The sequence below is a fragment of the Gigantopelta aegis genome, chromosome 13 (assembly GCF_016097555.1).
Source record: "Gigantopelta aegis isolate Gae_Host chromosome 13, Gae_host_genome, whole genome shotgun sequence".
NCBI classification, from domain to species: Eukaryota; Metazoa; Mollusca; class Gastropoda; order Neomphalida; family Peltospiridae; genus Gigantopelta; species Gigantopelta aegis.
Window position 1 is genome coordinate 41,366,257 of NC_054711.1, and position 18,257 is coordinate 41,384,513.

Genomic DNA, 18,257 nt, shown 5'->3' on the forward strand with positions numbered 1-18,257 from the left:
ATCTGTCATGTTCACTGAAAGTTTTAAGCCAACAGGTCAAATGTTATAAAAATAGCAACAGATGCGATGATAAATAGAGAGTATTTATACAAGCTTGTGTGTCGTACTGATTTTACGAAACCAGTGTCAGGATTATTGTATTGCCCGAGCAAGAGCAAGTGTAATACATGAATCCTGACACGAGTTTCGTAAAATCAGTATGATTCACATATGAGTGTAATAATTTCTTTATTATCCACATTATCAAATATATTATTTTCATCATAACAAGCTAGGACCATGTCAAAATGTTTCAAATGTCATTTTCTGAAATGATGTCATTTTAATAAAAGTTTACACTGGGGAAGGTGCATTAAGTTATGATATCGCTTCACCAAATTACGTCATTTGTTGTGCACGTGAAATCATTATAACAAACATGGGTCATACTGGTTATATTTCCCTGTACATCTTGAACTGTGTGGATAATAAAATAGAATTATTGCATGTGAAATCATTATGACACACGTGGTGGGTCATACTGGTTATATTTCCCTGTACATCTTGAACTGTGTGGATAATAAAATAGAATTATTGCATGTGAAATCATTAAGACACACGTGGGTCATACTGGTTATATTTCCCTGTATATCTTGAACTGTGTGGATAATAAAATACAATTATTGCATGTGAAATTATTATGACACACGTGGGTCATACTGGTTATATTTCCCTGTATATCTTGAACTGTGTGGATAATAAAATACAATTATTGCATGTGAAATTATTATGACACACGTGGGTCATACTGGTTATATTTCCCTGTATATCTTGAACTGTGTGGATAATAAAATACAATTATTGCATGTGAAATTATTATGACACACGTGGGTCATACTAAATATTCGCTGATGTGAAATGCATGGACCTTGATAAAGATGATGGTTGGGATTACTCATCATCGAGTGAAAGTGAAAACAAACTTTGTGAAAGCGTCATAAACAATGAAGTCAAGGATCAGGATAGTACAGTTTAAACTTTTATTTGTTTTTAAATGTTAAATAAATCTTCAGTAAATTTTATTAGGGTAATTAAACACATTAAGTTAAGTAGCTTTCTTACAATCTGAGTTTGAAAATGCAGGCTGAAAATGACTATATACTCTTCAAAAAAAGTAGGGAAACCTGAAATATTAATGTTAATATCAACTAATAGACTGAACATACGTTTTGACCACAGACATCCTAGTAAAGAACGTTCAGGTCTGTTTATCAACACACCTAAACACATTCCATAGTTTGCACATGCATCACGCAGTTGCCCCGTACACGTACGTGGGGTGTCATTCTCGATTTTGACAATTTCCAGGAAGGTCCATTAATCACTGTGGAACATTATTTCTGTCAATCTTTTTCATTCTGTTGATCATACAGTTGTTATTGTTTTGTTTTTAGTCATTTTTATTGTTTGAATTTGTGATTTACTGATAAAAAAACGCCAACTTTAAAATTTCACTTCTGACCCCAATCGTCCTTCAAGATCTTTGGTGGTCATAAAACCTACTGTAATACTGAACTACCGGTTGTAATGTTTGCCCAATTAATTCACTATTATCATATAACCATTCCCCACAGCTAATATACCTTACAATTTTGGCAATTGTAAATTCTTATATATATATATATATATATACATATATATATATATATGTGTGTGTCATATAATATCTTACATTTTCAGTGCAATCAAAGTATGTGATATTTTTCAGATCACATACTTTAAGAATTTGATAACTTTACAACTTAGATGTAAATTAGTCGAGGACTCGGCACTAGGTTTATTGACATTTAAGCAAACGTACTTGGGTGACACTCCATGATTGACGTATGCATTCATAATCATCAAATAAAAACATTTCAATGGCAATTTGACATTGAAAGCTGTCCAGCGTTCAGAAAACAAAAAACGTTAGGCATAACTTTATTTTGATGTAAGGACATCCAAAATGATGTCATTCTAGTTTGACGTCAGTTTCCATTCAAAAATACACCACGCCACATATTCTTACGTCATTTGAATATCTAGTAATGGTGGACTGGAATTAAAGTTGCATGTACAGTTTACAAAAAGATTGTGTTGTATTAAACTTGAGCTTATATGATAAAGAGATTATTACCCTCGTGTATTTCGGTATCGTCAATATCATATATTAGGAATAAAAATAATGTATTATGCTCGCCAGAGGCTTGCATAATACAATTTTTATTCCTAATATATGATACTGACGATACCAAAAAAACTGATAATAACTCTCTCTCTCTCTCTCTCTCTCTCTCTCTCTCTCTCTCTCTCTCTCTCTCTCTCTCTCTCTCTCTCTCTCTCTCTCTCTCTCTATATATCTCTCTCTCTCTCTCTCTCTCTAGATATAGATAAGATTATATATATATATATATATATATATAGATATAATATAGATAGATAGATAGATATAGATAAGATATATATATATATATATATATATATATAGATAGATAGATAGATAGATAGATAGACAGATAGAATAAATATCCAGCATACGTACATGTACTAGGAATACAATAACAGCTAGAGTACCTTCTATGCAGCCTATATTCCCCTGTGATAGTCTGAATCAGCCCCTGCCGATACTAAATAAACTTAACGTATACACGGCCGATCTCTGGAGACTGTACCACGGAATGTGCATCTGGACAATCTTGTATAATTTTACACTGTTTTACATATTCTCCGAAATACACTAGTACGCTTCCGCCTTAGCTGATCCAACCACTAACAGACCTACACCATTTCGGCGACCACATTAAAAGCACCCCTACAAGGTAATGAAATTTACTGCATCGAGAAAGCAAACTTTATAACCTGTTTTCACGGCCGCCCGCTGCTAAGTCTGCTGTAATTAAATAAACTGTTCTATTAAACCTGCTTAAGCAAACGCCTCCGTTATGCAGCCACCGTTTTAAGAAGCCGCTGGACGTTCTGAAGCCTGGTGGATCGAGTCCAAGGCTGTATTTTTAATCATGTTTAATTTGAAGCAATCTCTTGCTTTTGACTTTTTACTCTAGAAACAATGGCTAGAAATTGAGAAGTTGTTTTCAACCACTTAATTCTACTTTATTCTCAATTTATGTAAATTTGAATGAATATTTTTTTTTAAGATATACTATTTCATATATAGAGGATAATAAATGAGTTACCAGTTATTATCAAATTTATGCCCCAAGCGAAATAATTTTCACTTGTGTGGTTTGTTATTCTATTTATTACCCAAGCTATTTGGGTGGTTTTTTAAAGGGCTAGTGAATTTTGAATGGTGGCTAGTGAATTTTGAATGGTGGCTAGTGAATTTTGAATGGTGGCTAGTGAATTTTTAATGGTGGCTAGTACATTTTTAAAATCACTGATTCCATGGCTAGTGGATTTTATAAAAATTGTAGAAGCCCTGAAAATTCATGATTGAATTATCTCCCTTGTAAACTATTAGTTTTGATTATTGAGGCCAGTGTCGCTTCTTCGTGTTTAAGTTTGATCATTACCAATGCATTTTTTGTTTTGTTTAGGATTCTGCCAGAACCACAAACAAGATGCAGATATTCTAGGATTGCACTTCCTACCCAGAATATGGGATTCAGATATTCTAGGATTGCACTTCCTACCCAGAATATGGGATTCAGATATTCTAGGATTGCACTTCCTACCCAGAATATGGGATTCAGATATTCTAGGATTGCACTTCCTACCCAGAATATGGGATTCAGATATTCTAGGATTGCACTTCCTACCCAGAATATGGAATTCAGATATTCTAGGATTGCACTTCCTACCCAGAATATGGAATTCAGATATTCTACGATTGCACTTCCTACCCAGAATATGGGATTCAGATATTCTAGGATTGCACTTCCTACCCAGAATATGGAATTCAGATATTCTAGGATTGCACTTCCTACCCAGAATATGGGATTCAGATATTCTACGATTGCACTTCCTACCCAGAATATGGGATTCAGATATTCTAGGATTGCACTTCCTACCCAGAATATGGAATTCAGATATTCTACGATTGCACTTCCTACCCAGAATATGGAATTCAGATATTCTACGATTGCACTTCCTACCCAGAATATGGGATTCAGATATTCTAGGATTGCACTTCCTACCCAGAATATGGAATTCAGATATTCTACGATTGCACTTCCTACCCAGAATATGGAATTCAGATATTCTACGATTGCACTTCCTACCCAAAATATGGGATTCTCAGAAGCACGGAAACCTGATAAAAGAGAGGAGCGGGACGTAGCCCAGTGGTACAGCGCTTGCTTCATGCACGGTCGGTCTAGGATCGATCCCCGTTGGTGGACCCATTGGGCTATTTCTCGTTCATGCCAGTGCTCCACAACTGGTGTAACAAAGGTCATGGTATGTACTATCCTGTCTGTGGGATGGTGCATATTAAAGATGCCTTGCTGCAAATTGAAAAGAGTAGCCCATGAAGTGGCAACAGCAGGTTTTTCCTCTCAATATCTGTGTGGTCCATAACCATATGTCTGACGCCATATAACCGTAAAATAAAATGTGTTGAGTGCGTCGTTAAATAAAACATTTCCTTCCTTCCTTCCTGATAAAAGAGCACTATTAGAGAACATTGTTTGCTTTGTTTAACAACACCACTAGAGTACATTGTTTTGTTTAACAACACCACTAGAGCACATTGTTTTAATGACACCACTAGAGCATTGTTTTGTTTAATGACAACACTAGAGCACATTGTTTGTTTTGTTTAATGACACCACTAGAGCACATTGATTTATTTATCATCGGCTATTGGATGTCAAACATTTGGTAATTTTGACAGTCTTAGAGACGAAACCAGCTACATTTTTCCATTAGTAGGAAGGGATCTTTTATGTGCACCATCCCACAAATAGAATAGCACATACCACAGCCTTTGATGTACCAGCCGTGGTGCACTGGCTAGAACAAGGAAACCTGATAAAAGAAAGAAGTGTTTTATTTAACGACGCACTCAACACATTTTATTTACGGTTATATGGCGTCAGACATATGGTTCAGGACCACACACATTTTGAGAGGAAACCCACTGTCGCCACTACATGGGCTACTCTTCCGATAGGCAGAAAGGGATCTTTTATTTGTGCTTCCCACAGGCAGGATAGCACAAACCATGGCCTTTGTTGAAACAGTTATGGATCACTGGTCGGTGCAAGTGGTTTACACCTACCCATTGAGCCTTGCGGAGCACTCACTCAGGGTTTGGAGTCGGTATCTGGATTAAAAATCCCATGCCTCGACTGGGATCCGAACCCAGTACCTACCAGCCTGTAGACCGATGGCCTGCCACGACGCCACCGAGGCCGGTCAAAAACCGGATAAAATCACAGCCTGCATTCTAATGTTGGTAAGAGTTAGCATTTAAAAAAAAAAAAATTGTCTAATGTGTATGATCTATAGGGTGTACTATACCAAATAAAATCCCATAGGTGACCATGTTAATGTTTGTGTTTAAAAACACTATATGCAATATATCAACCAAACTATGACCCATAAATATCAGTACTACAACCCCTACCTCAAAGTATTAAGTGCAGAAAGTGGTACCTTTCAGGGCTAATTTTTCGGTATAACCAGATCTTTTTACAACACCCCTAGTTTCGCACAAAATTTGAGTAATTGTTTTTACATGTACCCCATACATGTTCCAAGCACAAGGCTACTTGACACAGTGGGACTAGATAAAATAAAATTCATATACCTTTTGCCCAGATTAAACTTCTTCTGTTTTTTTTTATCACCAATCACAGGACTTGTGGTGTTCACTTCTCTATAAAACGTTTGGTGCACCGTGAACTTTGACCCGGCCGGAAGTTATTTGGTTTAGTACTACCTATAAAGGCCTGACTGAAAAACACCATCAGATCTTAGAGTGATTTCCCACAGTGCTTGGGTAATGGTATCAAACCCCCTCACTATAACTATTCTCTGACTGGAGTTACCACACACACACCATCCTAACCAGTGCTTCACCTAACAAAGGCAATGGTATGTGCTGTCCTATCTGTGGGAAAGTATTTGAAAATTATCCTTTGCTGCCGATTGAAGTAGGTTTCTTCTAACTCTACATGTACACATAGTGAAACCTCTCAAAACCGGACCCTCTGTAAACCGGAATTACCTCAAAACCGGACCCTCTGTAAACCGGAATTCCCTCAAAACCGGACCCTCTGTAAACCGGAATTACCTCAAAAACGAACCCTCTGTAAACTGGAATTCCCTCAAAAACGGACCCTCTGTAAACCGGAATTCCCTCAAAACCGGACCCTCTGTAAACCGGAATTCCCTCAAAACTGAACCCTCTGTAAACCAGAATTCTCTCAAAACCGAACCCTCTGTAAACCAGAATTACCTCAAAACCGGACCCTCTGTAAACCGGAATTCCCTCAAAGCCAGACATGTTTTGGGGCCCCATTTTAAATATCTGTACACAAGAGAATCTCTCTAAACCATATACCTCTTAAAACAGGACTTTTTACTTGGTCCCGAGGGTGTCCGGTTTAGTGGGGTTTCACTGTACATGTTTGTCGATGATAAAGAAATCACTGTTCTCTAGTGGTATTGTTAAACAAAACAAACTTCTTTCCTTATAAATATTAATATTGCAAATATTGCTTGTGTAAACAATACCCACATGCATAACCTGACTGTGCCAACATAGCTATAAAATGTTAATGACTGGGAGTACATGCTGTATACCTTGGCTTCTGTAATAAAAGAGTTAGCACAGTAATACATTGTGATTCTCATGCAGCTACCTGTATACCTTGACTTCTGTAATACAAGAGTTACACACAGTAATACATTGTGATTCTCATGCAGCTACCTGTATACCTTGACTTCTGTAATACAAGAGTTACACACAGTAATACATTGTGATTCTCATGCAGCTACCTGTATACCTTGACTTCTGTAATACAAGAGTTACACACAGTAATACATTGTGATTCTCATGCAGCTACCTGTAGACCTTGGCTACTGTAATACAAGAGTTACACACAGTAATACATTGTGATTCTCATGCAGCTACCTGTATACCTTGACTTCTGTAATACAAGAGTTACACACAGTAATACATTGTGATTCTCATGCAGCTACCTGTAGACCTTGGCTTCTGTAATACAAGAGTTACACACAGTAATACATTGTGATTCTCATGCAGCTACCTGTAGACCTTGGCTTCTGTAATACAAGAGTTACACACAGTAATACATTGTGATTCTCATGCAGCTACCTGTAGACCTTGGCTTCTGTAATACAAGAGTTACACACAGTAATACATTGTGATTCTCATGCAGCTACCTGTAGACCTTGGCTTCTGTAATACAAGAGTTACACACAGTAATACATTGTGATTCTCATGCAGCTACCTGTAGACCTTGGCTTCTGTAATACAAGAGTTACACACAGTAATACATTGTGATTCTCATACAGCTACCTGTATACCTTGACTTCTGTAATACAAGAGTTACACACAGTAATACATTGTGATTCTCATACAGCTACCTGTATACCTTGACTTTGTAATACAAGAGTTACACACAGTAATACATTGTGATTCTCATACAGCTACCTGTATACCTTGACTTCTGTAATACAAGAGTTACACACAGTAATACATTATGATTCTCATACAGCTACCTGTATACCTTGACTTCTGTAATACAAGAGTTACACACAGTAATACATTGTGATTCTCATACAGCTACCTGTATACCTTGACTTCTGTAATACAAGAGTTACACACAGTAATACATTGTGATTCTCATACAGCTACCTGTATACCTTGGCTTCTGTAATAAAAGAGTTAGCACAGTAATACATTGTGATTCTCATGCAGCTACCTGTAGACCTTGGCTTCTGTAATACAAGAGTTACACACAGTAATACATTGTGATTCTCATGCAGCTACCTGTAGACCTTGGCTTCTGTAATACAAGAGTTACACACAGTAATACATTGTGATTCTCATACAGCTACCTGTATACCTTGGCTCCTGTAATAAAAGAGTTAGCACAGTAATACATTGTGATTCTCATGCAGCTACCTGTAGACCTTGGCTTCTGTAATACAAGAGTTACACACAGTAATACATTGTGATTCTCATGCAGCTACCTGTAGACCTTGGCTTCTGTAATACAAGAGTTACACACAGTAATACATTGTGATTCTCATGCAGCTACCTGTATACCTTGACTTCTGTAATACAAAAGTTACACACAGTAATACATTGTGATTCTCATGCAGCTACCTGTATACCTTGACTTCTGTAATACAAGAGTTACACACAGTAATACATTGTGATTCTCATGCAGCTACCTGTAGACCTTGGCTTCTGTAATACAAGAGTTACACACAGTAATACATTGTGATTCTCATGCAGCTACCTGTAGACCTTGGCTTCTGTAATACAAGAGTTACACACAGTAATACATTGTGATTCTCATGCAGCTACCTGTAGAACTTGGCTTCTGTAATACAAGAGTTACACACAGTAATACATTATGATTCTCATACAGCTACCTGTATACCTTGACTTCTGTAATACAAGAGTTACACACAGTAATACATTGTGATTCTCATACAGCTACCCATATACCTTGGCTTCTGTAATACAAGAGTTACACACAGTAATACATTGTGATTCTCATACAGCTACCCGTATACCTTGGCTTCTGTAATAAAAGAGTTAGCACAGTAATACATTGTGATTCTCATGCAGCTACCTGTAGACCTTGGCTTCTGTAATACAAGAGTTACACACAGTAATACATTGTGATTCTCATGCAGCTACCTGTAGACCTTGGCTTCTGTAATACAAGAGTTACACACAGTAATACATTGTGATTCTCATACAGCTACCTGTATACCTTGGCTTCTGTAATAAAAGAGTTAGCACAGTAATACATTGTGATTCTCATGCAGCTACCTGTAGACCTTGGCTTCTGTAATACAAGAGTTACACACAGTAATACATTGTGATTCTCATGCAGCTACCTGTAGACCTTGGCTTCTGTAATACAAGAGTTACACACAGTAATACATTGTGATTCTCATGCAGCTACCTGTATACCTTGGCTTCTGTAATACAAGAGTTACACACAGTAATACATTGTGATTCTCATGCAGCTACCTGTATACTGTGACTTCTGTAATACAAGAGTTACACACAGTAATACATTGTGATTCTCATGCAGCTACCTGTATACCTTGACTTCTGTAATACAAGAGTTACACACAGTAATACATTGTGATTCTCATGCAGCTACCTGTAGACCTTGGCTTCTGTAATACAAGAGTTACACACAGTAATACATTGTGATTCTCATGCAGCTACCTGTAGACCTTGGCTTCTGTAATACAAGAGTTACACACAGTAATACATTGTGATTCTCATGCAGCTACCTGTAGAACTTGGCTTCTGTAATACAAGAGTTACACACAGTAATACATTGTGATTCTCATGCAGCTACCTGTAGACCTTGACTTCTGTAATACAAGAGTTACACACAGTAATACATTGTGATTCTCATGCAGCTACCTGTAGACCTTGGCTTCTGTAATACAAGAGTTACACACAGTAATACATTGTGATTCTCATGCAGCTACCTGTAGAACTTGGCTTCTGTAATACAAGAGTTACACACAGTAATACATTATGATTCTCATACAGCTACCTGTATACCTTGACTTCTGTAATACAAGAGTTACACACAGTAATACATTGTGATTCTCATACAGCTACCTGTAGACCTAACAGAATAAAAAAGAAAGAAAAAAGAAAGGAATGTTTTATTTAACGACTCACTCAACACATTTTATTTATGGTTATATGGCATCAGACATATGGTTAAGGACCACAGAGATATTGAGAAAGGAAACTTCATGGGCTACTCTTTTCAATTAGCAGCAAGGCATCTTTTATATGCACCATCCCACAGACAGGATAGTACATACCACTTGGTGCACTGGCTGGAACGAGAAATAGTCCAATGGGCCCACCAACGGGGATCGATCCCAGACCAACCGTGCATCGAGCGGACGCTTTACCACTGGGCTATGTCCCGCCCCCTAACAGAATAACATAACATACAGTAAAATAAGAAATGAAAAATTAGATATCTTCATTATTACAGGTATCATATGTTAAAAAGTTTGTTTTGTTTAACGACACCACTGGGGCACACTGATTAATTAATAATCGGCTATTAGATGTCAAACATTTGGTAATTCTGACATGTAGTCATCAGAGGAAACACACTACACTTTTCCTAATACAGCAAGGACTCTTTTATATGCACTTTCCCACAGACAGGAAAGTATGGCCTTTGACCAGTTGTGGTGCACTGGTTGGAACGAGAAACGCCCCAATCAGCTGAATAGATCCACCGAGGTGGTTTGATCCTGTGACACAAGCACCTGAAGTGAGCACTCAGCCATATGTGTGCACCAAGCAGAACAGATATTTATCACCTGTTGAACTGCTTAAATGACAAAGTGCTGAGGAGATGTACAAACGAAATACATGTAATACGTCAGTGGAGATTTGTGATTCAATTCATATCTCGAAATATTACGTTGCATTATATGTATCATGGTAATTAATGGCACACACATATGTTCATGCACATACACACAAACGCATGATTCAGTAACTCATCTAACACACACACACACACACACACACACAAACACATGATTCAGTAACTCATCTAACACACATACACACACCACACAAACACACACACACACACACACACACACACACACACACACACACAGACACATGAGTCAGTAACTCATCTAAAACACACACACACACATGATTCAGTAACTCATCTAACACACACACACCACACACACACACACAGACACATGATTCAGTAACTCATCTAACACACACACACACAGACACATGATTCATGATTCAGTAACTCATCTAACACACACACACACACACACACAGACACATGATTCATGATTCAGTAACTATTCTAACACACAGACGCACACCACACCCACACAAACACACATATAAACACCAAGCCACACCAACACCACACCAACACACCACATTGCACAAACACACACACACACCACACCAACACACACACCACACACAAACACCAGACTACACCACACACATACCATACACACACACCATACCACTGCACAAACACACACACCACACCAACACCACACACCACACCAACACACACACCACACTGCACACACACCACATCAACACACACAAACACCACACCAACACACACACCACACCACAGACTACACAAACACCACGCAAATACCACACCACACACACACACCACACAGACACAAACACATATACACCACAAACACCACACCACACAAACACCACACCACACAAACACACACCGACACATACACATATACACAGGTCTATAGTATTATACCTCATCAGAATGACCACACCACACAAACACACACCGACACACACACATATACACAGGTCTATAGTATTATACCTCATCAGAATGACCACACCACACAAACACACACCGACACACACACATATACACAGGTCTATAGTATTATACCTCATCAGAATGACCACACCACACAAACACACCGACACACACACATATACACAGGTCTATAGTATTATACCTCATCAGAATGACCACACCACACAAACACACACCGACACACACACATATACACAGGTCTATAGTATTATACCTCATCAGAATGACCACACCACACAAACACACACCGACACACACACATATACACAGGTCTATAGTATTATACCTCATCAGAATGACCACATTACTTCCGAATGGGGCAGCGGGACGTACAGCGTACGCCTGATGCACGGTCAGTCTAGAATCAATCCCCGTCAGTGGGCCAATTGGGTTATTTCTTGTTCCAGCCAGTGCACCACGACTGGTATATCAAAGGCTGTGGTATGTGCTATCCTGTCTGTGGGATGGTGCACATAAATGCAACTAATGGAAAAATGTAGCAGGTTTCCTCTCTATGACTCAGACATGATTGTGCACCTTACCAAAAAACCTGATTTTACTCGAACATATAGCAATGTTAATGCAGACTAAGAGACAGTGACTTGTTAAAAATTATAACAAGCGGAAAATAAATATAGGTAACGGAATATTTAAAAAGCGGAAATCCTTGCTACTAATAAGACAAATGTAGCGGGTTTCCTCTCTAAGACTGTCAAAATGACCTTATGTTTGACATCCAATAGCCGATGATTAATAAATCAATGTGCTCTAGTGGTGTCGTTAAACAAAACAAACTTTACTCCTCTGATGACTATAAGTCAGAATGACCAAATGTTTGACATCCAATAGTCGATGATTAATAAAACAAATGTGCTCTAGTGGTGTCATTAAACAAAATGAACTCTTTAATTCTGATGGCTATATTGTGTACTGTTGTAATCATGACTTATGCCATCGGTGGCTTCTAATCAGAGAGACTAACAGTGTAAAGCTGCTCAATGAAATCGCCTTATATAATACAGTGGGTGTAGTCATCAACATAGACTAGGAACAAAAATACACAAACATTTCACATCAAATCTCAGCCATACAAACTGTAATGACGGACGGACGGACGAAATCACCTTATATAATACAGTGGGTGTATGGATGGATGGATGGATGGATGGATGAAATCACCTTATATAATACAGTGGGTGTATGGATGGATGGGTGGATGGATGGATGGATGAAATCACCTTATATAATACAGTGGGTGTATGGATGGATGGATGGATGGATGGATGGATGAAATCACCTTATATAATACAGTGGGTGTATGGATGGATGGATGGATGGATGGATGGATGGATGAAATCACCTTATATAATACAGTGGGTGTATGGATGGATGGATGGATGGATGGATGGATGAAATCACCTTATATAATACAGTGGGTGTATGGATGGATGGATGGATGGATGGATGGATGAAATCACCTTATATAATACAGTGGGTGTATGGATGGATGGATGGATGGATGGATGAAATCACCTTATATAATACAGTGGGTGTATGGATGGATGGATGGATGGATGGATGGATGAAATCACCTTATATAATACAGTGGGTGTATGGATGGATGGATGGATGGATGGATGAAATCACCTTATATAATACAGTGGGTGTATGGATGGATGGATGGATGGATGGATGGATGAAATCACCTTATATAATACAGTGGGTGTATGGATGGATGGATGGATGGATGGATGGATGAAATCACCTTATATAATACAGTGGGTGTATGGATGGATGGATGGATGGATGGATGAAATCACCTTATATAATACAGTGGGTGTATGGATGGATGGATGGATGGATGGATGAAATCACCTTATATAATACAGTGGGTGTATGGATGGATGGATGGATGGATGGATGGATGAAATCACCTTATATAATACAGTGGGTGTATGGATGGATGGATGGATGGATGGATGGATGGATGGATGGGTGCAGTCATCAACACAGACTAGGAAAAAAATAAACTAACATTTCACATCAAGTCAAAGCCATACAAACTGTAATGATGGATGGATGGATGAAATCACCTTATATAATACAGTGGGTGTATGGATGGATGGATGGATGGATGGATGGATGAAATCACCTTATATAATACAGTGGGTGTATGGATGGATGGATGGATGGATGGATGGATGGATGGATGAAATCACCTTATATAATACAGTGGGTGTATGGATGGATGGATGGATGGATGGATGGATGAAATCACCTTATATAATACAGTGGGTGTATGGATGGATGGATGGATGGATGGATGGATGGATGAAATCACCTTATATAATACAGTGGGTGTATGGATGGATGGATGGATGGATGGATGGATGGATGAAATCACCTTATATAATACAGTGGGTGTATGGATGGATGGATGGATGGATGGATGGATGAAATCACCTTATATAATACAGTGGGTATATGGATGGATGGATGGATGGATGGATGGATGGATGGATGGATGGATGGATGACCTTATATAATAGATGGGTGCAGTCATCAACACAGACTAGGAAAAAAATAAACTAACATTTCACATCAAGTCAAAGCCATACAAACTGTAATGATGGACGGATGGATGGACGAATGGGATGATGAACAAAAATAAACCAACATTTCACATCAAGTCTCAGCCACGTACAAACTGTAATGATGGATGGATGGATGGATGAATGGATGAATTGATGGATGGTTTGGATGGATGGATGGATGGATGGTTTGGATGGATAGATGGATGGATGGATGGATGGATGGTTTGGATGGATGGTTTGGATGGATGGATGGATGGTTTGGATGGATGGATGGATGGATGGGATGGATGGATGGATGGTTTGGATGGATGGTTTGGATGAATGGATGGATGGATGGATGGTTTGGATGGATGGTTTGGATGGATGGATGGATGGATGGATGGTTTGGATGGGATTGATGGATGGATTGATGGATGGATGGATGGATGGATGGTTTGGATGGATGGAAGGATGGATGGATGGTTTGGATGGATGGATTGATGGATGGATGGATGGATGGATGGATGGACGGATGGATGGATGGACGGACAGATGGACGGATGATTTGGGTGGATGGATGGATGGTTTGGATGGGATGGATGGATAGATGGGATGGATGGATGGTTTGGATGGATGGATGGATTTGGATGGATGGATGGTTTGGATGGATGGATGGTTTGGATGGGATTGATGGATGGATGGTTTGGATGGATGGTTGGATGGATGGTTGGATGGATGGATGGATGGATGGATGGATGGATGGATGGATGGACGGACGGACAGATGGACGGATGGATGGATGGTTTGGATGGATGGATGGATGGTTTGGATGGATGGATGTATGGATGGATGGATGGATGGAACGGATGGATGGGTTAGATGGAATGGATGAATGGGATGGATGGATGAAAGTATGGATGAGATAGATAGATGTGACAGAGAATGGGATGGATAAATGGATGGATGTGATGGGAGGATGAGATGGATGGTTGGATGAATGAATGAAATGATGAGTTGGATGGATGGATGAGTTGGACGGGTGGGTGGATGGGTGGATGGATGGATGGGTGGATGGATGGATGGATGAGATAAAATGATGGGCAAATGGCTAAAGTGACAGATGGATGAACTGATGGATGGACAGATGGACTCACTGGCTTTAACATCTGTTCAACTGAAGATACTCACAAAACTATACTCCACAAGCTATGATGCTGACTGGTAAAACTGTTTATCTCGATCAATCAACCATTTGACTTGTGCTTACATTATTGAAGGTTCATCACGACTGTCTTGGGCATATCCTGTTTATCTATCATCAGTGACCGCACATTCGTTCACAAGTGTAGAATACACAGCACAGCCAAGCAGTGAGTTGGTTTATAATTTACACAACTGAATGTGGGAAAGTTTTTAATTTTTGTTTAAGCATTCTGCCTATGGTAATAATGATGTAGGGTGGGACATAGCCCAATGGTAAACCACTCGCTTGATGTGCGGTTAGTCTAGGATCTATCCCTGTTGGTGGGCACATTGGACTTTATAGTGGTGTTGTTAGTTATTTACAGTGAACACAGGTACATAAAATGGTACTTACAGTTATGTACAGTGAACACAGATACATAAAATGGTATTTACAGTTATGTACAGTGAACACAGATACATACAATGGTACTTACAGCTATGTATAGTGAACACAGGTATATAAAATGATAGTTATGTACAGTGAATACAGGTACATAAAATGGTACTTACAGTTATGTACAGTGAATACAGGTACATAAAATGGTACTTACAGTTATGTACAGTGAACACAGATACATAAAATGGTACTTACAGTGAATACAGGTACATAAAATGGTACTTACAGCTATGTACAGTGAACACAGATACATAAAATGGTACTTACAGCTATGTACAGTGAACACAGGTACATAAAATAGTACTTACAGCTATGTACAGTGAACACAGGTACATAAAATGGTACTTACAGTTATGTACAGTGAAGACAGGTACATAAAATGGTACTTACAGCTATGTACAGTGAACACAAGTACATAAAATGGTACTTACAGCTATGTACAGTGAACACAGGTATATAAAATGATACTTACAGTTATGTACAGTGAAGACAGGTACATAAAATGGTACTTACAGTTATGTACAGTGAACACAGATACATAAAATGGTACTTACAGCTATGTACAGTTGCCTGTTGGGGTCTGTTTGATATCGATGGCTGGATTCACAAGCGAACGTCTTCTGACGATGCAGAGCATCAATGACTAACCAAGATCATCTCCGATCTGAGAGAAGAAAACAGAAATGAAATCATGTTCAACTGTCATCTCCGATCTGAGAGAAGAAAACAGAAATGAAATCATGTTCAACTGGCTGCAATTTACAACGCAAACATAAACAACAACAATTTGTTTAGGACTTTGTGTCACACGTCACATGTAAAATATGTATGATGTCTCGATGCCTTGGTCTATAATGCTAGAAATGCATGGACAGAAATGATATGATTCATAGCAACTGCATGTGTATAACATAAAACATACGACCACGATTTGGCACACTTTGACACCTCCACTAACTAGGAATAAAGCAAATTATGCTGAACACTTAAATAATTCCATGGTTGGAGCTTGTGGCCTGTAGTGGTATGAGATATATCGTTTTGTGAATAGTGTCTCCAAGTAGACACACTGTGACTGTGGCCTGTAGTGGTATGAGATATATCGTTTTGTGAATAGTGTCTCCAAGTAGACACACTGTGACTGTGGCCTGTAGTGGTATGAGATATATCGTTTTGTGAATAGTGTCTCCGAGTAGACACACTGTGACTGTGGTCTGCAGTGGTATGAGATATATCGTTTTGTGAATAGTGTCTCCGAGTATACACACTGTGACTGTGGCCTGCAGTGGTATGAGATATATCGTTTTGTGAATAGTGTCTGCACACTGTGGTAGTGGTATGAGATATATCGTTTTGTGAATAGTGTCTCCGAGTATACACACTGTGACTGTGGCCTGCAGTGGTATGAGATATATCGTTTTGTGAATAGTGTCTCCGAGTATACACACTGTGACTGTGGCCTGCAGTGGTATGAGATATATTGTTTTGTGAATAGTGTCTCCGAGTAGACACACTGTGACTGTGGCCTGCAGTGGTATGAGATATATTGTTTTGTGAATAGTGTCTCCAAGTAGACACACTGTGACTGTGGCCTGTAGTGGTATGAGATATATCGTTTTGTGAATAGTGTCTCCAAGTAGACACACTGTGACTGTGGCCTGTAGTGGTATGAGATATATTGTTTTGTGAATAGTGTCTCCAAGTAGACACACTGTGACTGTGGCCTGTAGTGGTATGAGATATATCGTTTTGTGAATAGTGTCTCCGAGTAGACACACTGTGACTGTGGTTGCAGTGGTATGAGATATATCGTTTTGTGAATAGTGTCTCCGAGTATACACACTGTGACTGTGGTTGCAGTGGTATGAGATATATCGTTTTGTGAATAGTGTCTCCGAGTATACACACTGTGACTGTGGCCTGCAGTGGTATGAGATATATTGTTTTGTGAATAGTGTCTCCGAGTATACACACTGTGACTGTGGCCTGCAGTGGTATGAGATATATTGTTTTGTGAATAGTGTCTCCGAGTATACACACTGTGACTGTGGCCTGCAGTGGTATGAGATATATTGTTTTGTGAATAGTGTCTCCGAGTAGACACACTGTGACTGTGGCCTGTAGTGGTATGAGATATATTGTTTTGTGAATAGTGTCTCCGAGTAGACACACTGTGACTGTGGCCTGTAGTGGTATGAGATATATCGTTTTGTGAATAGTGTCTCCGAGTAGACACACTGTGACTGTGGCCTGTAGTGGTATGAGATATATAGTTTTGTGAATAGTGTCTTTGAGTAGACACACTGTGACTGTGGTCTGTAGTGGTATGAGATATATCGTTTTGTGAATAGTATCTTTGAGTAGACACACTGTGACTGTGGTCTGTAGTGGTATGAGATACATCGTTTTGTGAATAGTATCTTTGAGTAGACACACTGTGACTGT

General features: G+C 38.9%; 1 protein-coding gene across 3 annotated transcripts in view; it reads right to left on the minus strand.

Annotated features, from left to right (window-relative positions):
• LOC121387518 (band 3 anion transport protein-like) overlaps positions 1-18,257 on the minus strand; it is a 166,164-nt gene that overhangs the window by 98,019 nt on the left and 49,888 nt on the right. For all 3 annotated transcript variants that reach the window (XM_041518663.1, XM_041518664.1, XM_041518662.1), the window contains exon 3: positions 16,367-16,476. The gene's annotated coding sequence lies outside the window, so the exon portion shown is untranslated. The remainder of the gene's footprint in view (positions 1-16,366; positions 16,477-18,257) is intronic.